Genomic DNA, 11,526 nt, shown 5'->3' on the forward strand with positions numbered 1-11,526 from the left:
TTTCCTCTAGGGACCCTACTTGCGCCCTAGCTGCTTCTCTTTCCCCGTCGGCGCGGGTTTGATCGTCGATTATTTCCCGTTGCCGATCTATTTCATACTCCAGGTCCTCTATGGCTTGCTCTCTTTGTCTTAATTGCTCCCCCTTATTGATGATTTCCGTGTTTAACCGCCGCTCTTGCATTATTGAGGCTTCCAGCTGTGCACCCAGACGTCTAAGTTCGGCGTCTCTGTCTCCAATGTCCATGACTGCGCGGGCGAATTTCCTTCTGGCAGCGTCCCTTTCTTGCAGCAACATGTTAACGCGGTGCTGAGTGTCTTCGTCTTGCGCTTCGTTGGTTTCTTGTATTTCCTGTATTGCTCTTATGTACGCCTCGTCTTTGGTATCCATATCTTGTTTTAGATCTTCGATGTATTCCGCCTGCTGCTGTAATTCAGCGTTCTTTTCCTCTAATTGCTCTGTGAGTTCGTCAAGTTGTTCCCTATGTTTATTTATGAGTTCTTGCTGCGCATTTTCTTCCATGTTGAGTGATTCTAAAGACTGCTGCAGCTGCAAGGCGGCGCTGCTGCCCGACGGCGTACTCGTTAGCTTTTCCTCTACGTCTTCCTTGGTAGCTTGTATTTTTGCGAGCTTTCCTTGATCCTTATCCAGAATTCCGGAGATGGCATGCATTTGACTGGTAGCCTTGGGGGTCTTAAGAGCTTTGAAGAATCCTGAAGCTAACCTTGATGTTTCCTTACTAGTTAAGCTGGACAGCACGGATAAGTCAGGCCTACCCAGTGCCGTCGTTATTTCCTTCGGTAAGGCATTGTTAAGTGCGTTAGACTTTTTACTTTGGTAAAAGTCATACCATTTTTCCCTGCCTACGTAACGGACTTGAATTTGACCATTGTTGCCGCGTTGGAATTCTAAAAGAGTCGAGCTGGCGTTAGGATACCTCTTACGCACGTCAGCAAGTAGCCTTTGGGGTACCGTTTCGCCGATAGCTGCCATTAAAGTTGGAGGAATTCGGGGGTCGGCAAAGAACCTTCCTTTACCATCGCGGATGACGTAAACCTTGGCGCCACTTCTAGCAAGTCTACCCATAATTAGTTCCCGGCCGTATTCATCTTCTTCAAACATTAGCTGCGCCTTTTCAGGCATCCACTCGGGTAGTAGCTCCTGAAGCCTGTCGAAGTCGTCCGGGGTTTCTTCCATGGATTCGTCCATTTCTCGTTGGACTCTTTGCAACCATGCGTCACTGGGGGCTTCAGGAACTAATCCTAAGTCGCCCATTTGCATGTAAGATGGAAGAGATTTACCGGGTTTTTTTCCTTTGAACCTCTTTATGAGGCTACGTAAGGCATCGGGGGCATTTAGGCCGTACTTGCGACGTAGCTTTTCATAAAAGCCCGGCTTATCCGCTTCCGGCAGTAGGGTTTCATATTCTTCGTCGTTAATGTTGACTTGGCCTTCTTCGGTAAGGGGATCAAAATCCGTTCCTTCTACTTCCATTATATATGATAAGCTCAAAGTTAAATCCCAACGCATTACCTAAGCAGGTTGGCGGGCTGAAAGCAGAACGCACCTTTCACCGGGTCACCTTTACCCCCAGCAGCGCTAAGCCAGGGGAAACCCTGTACGTAGGCGTGCCCCGCCTAACGGATAACCTAGTATTGGTTCCTGGCACCCTGGCGCTAAGGTTTGACCTAGCAATACAACCAAGCACCAAGGACAAGCGCTATACCGTCAATAATGTTGGTAGGAACCTCGTTTCTAAGATGAGAATCAAGTTCGCAGGGGAATCCCTCTTAGACTTGAACAGGTACGACCTGTACACCACCTATAAGGACCTATGGCTAACAGCCTTTGACCGTGCACAAAAGATAGAGCAGGGAATTGGAAGCGTTATCCTACGTCAGCTTCGCAGCGATACCAACCCGGCGCCTGCGGACTCCAGCGGAGCAACCGCAGTAGCAGACGCAACAAGGGTAAAGACCGCTTATGGTAGCAAGTACGTTATCCCTTTGGACTTTGAAGTGATTACGAACCATGGCGTGTATTACCCCAGGCAGTTATCCGAGTTACAGTTTGAAGTAACCTTGGCGGACACTACGAACGTTATAGGAGGAATGGACAGCGCAATTAGCGGGGCTGTTGATCCCTACAAGATAACTAACTTGGAATTACAGTACGAGACAGTCTACTCTGAGGAGCTGGCTCGAAGTGCGGGTATGGAATATAGCGCCGGAAAGGCATTCCTTTACGACCACGTGGTGATGTATGAGACGTTTAGCTTTCAAAACAACGGCGACGAGGTCATTAACCAAAGCATTAACATCCCCCGAAGAAGTCTCACGGGTATAATGCTGGTGTTCGCGAAGACATACGAAGCCGGTAAGCGCGACTCCGAAGCGTTCTTTAATCCTAACATCACCAACGTGGGTATTAGCATAAACGGTGTTCCAAACAAGGTTTACTCCCAGGGAATAAAACCCGCGGATATGTACCAGGAAGTTGCGCGTAAGTTTGGCGATCAAATTAGCCCCGAGGAATTCTTTAAGGATAAGTACGCGCTGTGGATTGACATGCGCACGACGAATGATGAAACCATGCACGGGCAAGGTCTGCGGCTGGTAAATACGCAGGACGGCATCACATTGGAAATCAAACGCACTAAAGGAACCGCTACTGACTTCAAAGTAAACGCGTACATCTTCGTCGTGTCTGACGCGCAACTGAGCGTAGAAATGAATCAGCTAAAGAGCGTTGCCTACTAGGCTCGCGTTCCTTGAGCCAAGCGAAAGGATAAAAAATATTCCTTACGTATAACATGCTTCGCGTATTTCAAAACAACGAAACCAAACTGCAATGCATAGTGCAAGGCGAAACTTTGTACTTCAAAGCAAAGGAGGTGGCTTTGGCGTTGGGCTATGAGCGCCCTAGAGATGCAATTAGAGCACACGTATCTGAGAAATACCAGGAAAAATGGGTTGATCTACAAGGGGCTGCGAATCACCGCTCCTTTACTACGCAACCAAATGCCGTGTTTATATCCGAACCTGGTTTGTACGAACTGATATTTAGCTCCAAACTACCCAAAGCTGTGGAGTTTCGTGATTGGGTCTTTGAGGAAGTCCTACCCGCGCTAAGGAAAACGGGTAAATATGCAATAGAAAGGCGGTTTGGCGGCCCAAACAAGTTAGTATTCAAAATAGAAAACGAAGCCGACCTACACGCGAAGGTCGTCGACTACATCCGCAGGTCTTACCCCGATTTCATCATAGCGCCGGGTCTTGGCGAACTTCAAGATTCAGACAGCAAGCGAATAACCTGCTGGCGAAAAGGCTACCAAGCCGGTCAACCCGACCTCTTAATCCTAAATGCGCATAAGAAATACCGCGGGTTGTGTATTGAGTTGAAAACCCCAAAAGGAAACGGCGTCTTATCCGCGAAGCAATCTAAGAAAATCTCACAGCTTGACGTAAATGGTTACCTAACGATGGTTAGTAACGATTACGACATTATCTGCCGTGCCCTGATGGATTACGCGGATGGCATTCGTATTCCCTGTAAGGGCTGTGTAAAGCGGTTTAAGTCCTACGCCACTTTGAAAACGCACCTAAAGATATTCCATAGGTATAATGAAGCTCAGCTTGACTCACTGGCGTGATCTTGTCCGCGGTAAAGCATACGAAATAAAAAATTACGTCGTCTTCGAAGACATCGACCGTTTACGGTTAGTCCTCAAAGACTTAGAAGGCAAGGAATATTCCCATGGGCGCCGGATTGCGTGCGGTACGTCCTCCAAGGTGAGGAATTCACCCACTTACGCAGCTATGGCAAGGTAAATGGCCGATGGAAGTTTGACATTGAAAGAAGAGTCACTCCATCTCCTCTTTGTAGTTAAGCGCCCGCTGCGCTTTAGGATCCGCGGAGCACCAATGCCCCACAAAGGATCCTTCGGAGAATACCCTGTCGCAATGAAGGCAGGTGTATTTTTTACGCGGCGTAATGCAGTCGGCAGGTAGTTCGCACGTAATACAGTCCATATATTGAAAGGGTGATCAGGAATCCTCCTAAGAAGGCTGCTGCGTAGGCTAGCATATACCTTTAAAAGGGGTTCTTATATTTATTAATGTATCTTCTTTTCTTATTGAGTTTGGCATACCTTCTACAAAAGGGGTTCTTATATTTATTAATGTATCTTCTTTTCTTCTTAATAAACAATCAAAGAATATTAATAAATATAAGAGTGTGTTTTGAGACTCTTTGCGCAAACCCTACTTTACTTACGGGCTTTCCTTACCTCCATGTTTTGGGCATGCCAATCATCAAAGCGATCCAAGTACTCCTTAAAACCGCGGGGACGATGCTGCGGGCACAAACACTGCCAGATATGATCATCTCCTTTCCTTAAGCCGCCACACGCGTCACAGGGCGCACTCCAATACTCTGCGTTCTCCCAGCGCGTACCTTCGGCGCGGTCGAACTCCGTAAAGCGTTGGTCTATTTCTTTCTTACAAAGAGTTAACTTCCTTATGGTTTCCGCTGGGCAACATCTCGCAGCGATATCACCATGTTCCTCGCATACGACGTCCAAATCATAATTACCACGACATCTATGTTGATGCCATGCGTCGGTTAAGAGCTCCCCGCAGCGCGCACACACATCCTTTAAACACACCCTATTTTCTTGGTGGTATTGCAACATTTGGGGCGTGCTAAAGAGCCGATTGCAATCAGCACAACGTCTTTCCTTAGACTTCAAACACACCCTTCCTTCCACGTGATATCGCAGCGCCTGTTTACTGCTAAACTGCCGGCTGCAAGTGTCACAGGCGGTGACGTTAGCCACCTCTTTAAAACATACCTTCTTTTTTTGGTGATATTGCAAAGCCTGTTTGCTACTGAACTCCCTGTCGCAATCCTTACACTTCATTATATAATAAGAATTTATTAATCCTTATAAGGGATACCGCATGAAGTCCTTAACGGACTCTTTTGCCCAACCGGCCATCGTCAAAAGCGCACCAAACCTTTCTGCGCGCTTCAGACCGCACATTTCATCATACAATTCCTGCACGCGCTCCCGCAGCCGATCGATCTCTTCCCTTTGCATTTCTATGGTGTCTCTTTTATCTTTTGCGTCGGTGGCAATCCTTCTTACTGCGTCCACTGGGTCCATCGTATATATAATGGATCCGAACCATATTCCTTGTAACGCTCTGATCGTAGGACCCACCGGCTGCGGAAAGACCCAATTCGTGGTAGAGCAGCTATTAGGACCCTTTAGATACCGCTTCGACTACATCGTACTGCTTTGCCCCACCTACGTGAGCAACCGCACCTGGACGGGCATAGGAGTGAAAGATGACGACTTCTTTGTAGATATCTTAGACCCTAACGAGTTATCCGGCCATCTTAAGTTTTGGCACAAACAATTCCCCAAGAATACGCAAACCCTCCTTATACTGGATGACATTGCCTGTGGGGACGACGTAAAAAGACGCACTTCCGAGCTCGTTAAACTCGCCTTCAGCGGTAGACACGACAATATCAGCGTTTGGTTGCTCTCGCTGCAGCTTACCAGCGTCTCTAAGCCCTTCAGGGAAAACATAGGCTCCCTAGTCGTATTTTATACTCCAAGTAAGTCTGACCTGGAAACCATCTTAAGCGACTACGGCGGTGAGATATCCAAGGAACAGTTACACGAATACATGCGGCACCTAAAAACGCACCAACATTCCAAGATGATCTTCTCTTTGAGGTTTCCCTACACGGTTGGAATCTATGATTCCTAATGTATATGGATATTGAGCAGCTCGTAGATGAAGTCCCCACGCAGCTAGATGAAAGCCACCTCAAGGAACAACTTAACATCCTTGTGTCATCTGGGAAGTGCAAAGAAATGATAGGCAAGGAACTTACCCATGAGCAGGTTAATAAGTTGTCAGAAGAGGAGGTTAAGAAGTTCCATAAGAGGTACGAGGCCGCCCTTGCAAGTAAGACCACGGACGCCGTAGCAGACTCCGCTATCCGACTTGCGACTAAATTGCTTGGACTTGCACTGCCCATAGACGACGTGGAGCAACTGCGGAAGGACATAAGCGAGGACTATGTCATCGCCCAAGAACTTAAGATAACCTGCGGGTGGTTGTCTTTGAAGTGCGGTAAGTTAATGGCAGTCGCCTCTGTGGCTTTGCACGTAGCTCAGCATGTCGACTTGAAGGAGGTACTGGTGTCTTGGAAGGACTTCAAGAAGGACAGAGAAGTCGAAAAGGTCTTCCAGGCGGCACTTGCTGAGGTACCTAGTCAAGTACCTGCAAGTGACTTATCAAGTACTTAGTCAAGTCATTCGCGGGAATTACCCAGGTCGCCTCAAGTACCTAGTTAAGTCATCCTTAAGTACTTAGTCAAGTCGTCTTAAGTTACTTATCAAGTCCTTCAAGTCCTTAGATATAAATGAGTGAAGCTGAATCGAAGACGGAGGAAACCCCTCAAGTAGAAGATACCAAGATTACCAAGGCTAAATCTCCAGGCAGAGTCGCCGCGGGAAAGAAGCTCGCGGAGATGAACAAGAAGAACAAGGCAAAAAAAGAAGAAAAGGTGGAGGATGAAAGCGAATCCTTTTGGAATCCTGGGTACGTCATTGGCGCGTTAGGAGTTGCTATAGCAGCAGGCAGCCTTTACTTTCAATGGCGGGCATCGAAAAAGGTGGAATTTAAGGCGCCTCCTGTCATACGCAGGGAGGAGCCCCCGGTAAGGAAATGTAGGATTCCAGAAATGGATTAGAATTTCTTTCTCACCCCGTAATATAATGTCGACCAAATTAATTGACGCTGTTCAAGAAGCTGCTATCACAACCTCCATCATCGCCGGTATTGGCTGGGTAGGTAAGAAAGTCCTAAAGGAGGACCTTACTGAGGACCCAACTAAAAACCTGAGTAACTTTGCTAAGATGACCGCTGCCGTATGCGGGGCTATCATGCTAAGAAATTACCTACAGAAGGAAAAGTACCTGCCTACGGTGTAATATATAATGGCTAGCGTGGTCATAGGTGGAGTCGTTGCAGCTTTAGCATTCACTGGAGCTAATTATGGTGGTCAGTATTTGGATAGATTAGTCAGAGGCGACAAAAGCGGAGAATTGGCCGCTGAGAGGAAGAGACACGATTTGGCGCTGGAGAAATATCAGCGAGACGTGGCAGCTTGGAATGAAAAAAGACAAGCTTACAGGGATTGGTTGGACAAGAACTACCAAGACAAAATGCAGGCGGATAAGAACTTTGAAAACACAGACTACGCCTTTAAACTTTATGCGCAAGCACACCCCGACTTTAGGTTGAAAAGGCCTCAGTTCGAGAATTACTACCAACCGTCTAAAAAACAAAAAGATAGCGAATTGGTCTTTGTTGGAGTCGCAGGACTGGCGGAAGGCGTGGCCTTAGCGTATCTAATATAATGATCGTCTTTTTGGAAAGCGACAAGAATAACTTTACTACTTATCTGAATCCTCCTATCAAAGCCTGTAAGGTTCGGCTGGTTAGTTGCTCTTTGTACAATTCTTGGTATAACCTGATTAGGGGCATAGTCACTGAGCATACAGGAGGATCTAACTATCAAGCCGTATTGCTGCCCGATGGACATTACACACCAATCACGCTGGCCAAGGAATTAGCAAAACACGGTTATACTCTCACCACGGGATTGCCGCACGAGATGACCCTCAAACATAATATGTCAAATTATTCAATGACTTTTGGAAAGTCTGACCCATTGGGATCTTTATTATGTGCCTCAGGCAAGACGATTACCAACACAGCCATACCTGTGAAATGGAAAGTCGCATCCTCTTACGAAGTCTATTGCGATTTAGTCCATAGTTACAACAATGGAGAAAGGTCTTCTCTTATGTCCAAGTTTCTACCCAAAGGTAATCCATTTGACTCAGAAGAATACACCCCCATTTCTTTGAGCTATGACTTGTCCAATTTGGTAGAAAGCATAAACATCACCATTAAAGTGGACGGAGAGACGGTGGATTTCAACGGACGTAAGATCAATCTTGTTTTATCCTTCGCTTGAATCAAGCGAAGCGCGATTCTATTCATATAATGGGCCGCGTAGAGGACAAACTCAAAAGGATTTACTATGGGCCTGAAGGCTATTGGAAAGGAGCGTCAGCTATCAAGAAACTCGCGACCGCGGCCAGGGTATCAGAAGAAACGGCTAAGAACTGGCTAAGAAAACAAACCCTCTGGCAGGTTTATCTTCCCGTGCCCAAGTACATTCCCAGGCCCAGCTTTACCGTAAATACCCCCAATGAAGTTCATCAGGCGGACTTGCTTTTCTTACCGCACGATAAGGTTAGAAAAAAGACCTATAGGTACGCTTTGACCGTAGTCGATATCGCAAGCAGATACAAGGACGCCGAACCCATAACCAGTAAGGATTCTGGGGAAGTCGCAGAAGCCCTAGGTAGGATTTATAAGCGCGTTTTGAAATGGCCTAAGCTGCTGCAAGTGGATGCGGGGACAGAGTTCATGTGCGTCGTTACTAAGACCCTGAAAGACCACGACACTAAGATTAGGAGAGCCGAAGCAGAGCACCACAGGGGTCAGAGCATCGTCGAAAGATTCAATAAGACCTTGGCTGAGCGTCTCTTTGGGTACCAGTATTGGAAAGAGCTGGAAGATCCCTCCAAACGCAACAGGGAATGGACTCAGAGGCTCCCCCAGGTCGTCGCGGCTTTGAACAACGAGGCGGCCAGGGCTACGGGGATAAAACCCAAAGATGCCATGAAGAAGAAACACGTGGAACACAAGTCCTACGTCAGAAGTTCGAGGGCGGTCGGACTGAAGGAAAAAAAGCTCCCCCGCGACATAGTGGTCAGATACCTCTATCAGCCGGGGGAACTCGAAGGTGGCAGTAAGAGAGCCACGGATCCTAACTGGTCTTTGGAAACGTATGAGATTTCGAAGTCCGTCACCAAGGAAGGGCAACCCGTGTTGTAATACCTAGATGGCCCAAGTCGTGGATTTGTCATGGAAGAGCTGCTCATAGTTCCTAAAGACTCAGAGTAGCGCAGCACCACGCGCCCGATTACACTCTAGGCATGTCAGCCTTACGTTGCCTCTGCAATGCCCGCGTTTGTTATTTATACGATCCACGGAGAACTGCTGATCGTCATTCGGGTCAAACCTCCATAGTAGAGGTATGTTACACTTGGCACACCTTGCCCCTTTCTTATAGACGTCGTCCACGCATAAGTCGAATTTGACCCCCGCATAGCGGGGATCCGTACTCTTTTCTTCGTCGTGCCGCTTGTAGCGAAGGAGTTTCTTAGCAATGTTCTCTTTGGCTATGTCTTCTGGCGTCTTATCGTAACGCAGTTGCGGACCCCAGGCTCTTTTTAACTGTTTGGCATACTCCACGCGGCTTACGGCGGTGTAGATAAGGTTGCTCCAACACAGCCGCTGGTCTATGATCCATAAGGTTTCTTTTATGGTAAGCCCTTGCGCGCTGTGGACTGTCATGCAGTAACCCAAGCGCCAGTCTGGATGGGAGGTTATTTTTTCCACCTTTTCTATGGGTACCCAGGCTTTGTCATGCGTTACCGCATTTTGCAGTTGGATGTCGGTACCAGGTACCCAGACGTCTCTTTTTTGCATGCGGGTGTCACGTGGCTTATAGCAAACAGGTACGAGATGCGTAGAGAAGCGCTCTCGGTGTATATTTAGCAAATCCTTTTGTATGCGAGACTGTGCTGCGCGTTTGCTGCTCAGCACCAGATCCTTTGGATGCCATGCGTATAGAAAGTCTTCGTATTTCTTCGCTCGTACACGTTTGCGCAGCGTCTTGCATTGCTCGGCGTCACTAAGGCCCCTTAATTCCGCTTTCAGGTTCCTTACTTGATCCTTGCTGCGGTAGTCGGTGTTAATTTCTTCATGATAGTCTACCATTTCTTTTAACCATTCATGGGGCATCTCTCCGGCTATAGGAGGTGGTTGACATGGATCTCCGGCGAATATTACTTGACATTTCCCGCGGAGGAAGTCTACGAACTCCTGCAGGATTTCCAAAGGCACGGTGCAAATCTCATCCCAAAGTATCACCGGAGGTATGTCGTGGATGGCTTCAGGTACCCACTTTTGACCATTCCAGCGAAAGAAGCTGTGGTACGTTTGAGCGTCGTGGCCCATTTCGCAGAGTTCTCTTTCCAAACGGTGCGTTGGCGTTAGCACTTTTATCTTAGGAAAGAGTTCCAAGACGCGCGTAGTCTTACCGCTGCCTCCCGTACCGTAAAGGTAAGAGAAGCGTTGGTAGGAAATGGGGTCCTTTACGGTTGGCATGGGCCTCATTGTGGGCATTACGACGCCCCAAGTATTTTCTCCGTGATATTCTACACGTTCTCTCCATGCTTTTATCTCCTCATCCTTAACGCGCCATTGACCACTTTCCGCCAACTCATCTTCGGTGTAGAATTCTTTCATCTTCTTTAACACTTCAGGCTTTACGTACAAGGAATCCGTGGCTACGCGTGGAATGTCCTCTTTGTCAAACCGTAGGAGCATCGCAAGTAGGTTAATGTGCGCATATGCGAGCATGCTGGCACGCAGATGGTAATACTGCGGTCGATGGTCCTGGTAGTAACACAGTGCATTCCATTTGTGTAGTTTATCATCTACGAGGTAATCCCATTTCTCCACGGATACCATTGTTCCTTCATCGTGGGCACGCTTGATGAGGAAGCTTAGCTCACCTTCGTCCGTTATTAGGCGCCGCTGCATATGTTTTTCACCTTCTTTTGCGCCCTGCGTGAATTTACCTATGACCACACGCGCTGTGGGGTTATGCTCCGGTAACCATTGCGTAAAGGCGCTGTGACAAAGTATGGCTTCATGCGCTGTGTATTTTAAAAGTTTACGCTCTTCAAAGAACTTCAATAGGGGTATGGGTATCCATTCTTTCTCCTGCAGGTGCTTCCCGTACCACGCGTAAATTATTGGATGTAAGTCTTATGTAAATTTCCAGCTGGTTAACCGTACGAACCCCGTTGCTGGGGCGTCGTAGTGGCCGTCTAACGCAACACGAAAGAACTGTGAATCTGGATGTCCGTAACGGTCGTAATATTCCTTACAATCCCCTAGACCTTTAAAACTTGCAGGGTAACAGTGTTTCATATCCAGCGACACGTATTCGTCTTCGTCGTATTCCATGTTCCACAGACCACCGTGACCATGCTCTACACAAGATTTAGCTATGTCTTTGAACTCCTCCGGCGTGGATTTCCAACCGTTTCTTTTCTTTGCGGCTAAGAAGTCCAAACTGCGGGAGCTAAGCACTTCGTCGGAGAAGTCCTCACCGAGGGATTCACATGCACTTTGTATGCGCAGGTGTTCCATTTCCGGTCGGTATAGAGTACCATCTTGGGTGATGAATTGACTTCCTTCTGAATCCATCAACGATATGGAATTCTCATGAACTAATTCTGTCAATGGTGACTTCTTATAGACCTTTGTCTCCTTCTTTTTAGGAAACCTTAA

The sequence above is a fragment of the Actinia tenebrosa genome, unplaced genomic scaffold (genome assembly GCF_029948245.1).
Source record: "Actinia tenebrosa isolate PJP-AT-01 unplaced genomic scaffold, QUT_ActTen_1.0 utg724__unscaffolded, whole genome shotgun sequence".
Classification (NCBI taxonomy): Eukaryota; Metazoa; Cnidaria; class Anthozoa; order Actiniaria; family Actiniidae; genus Actinia; species Actinia tenebrosa.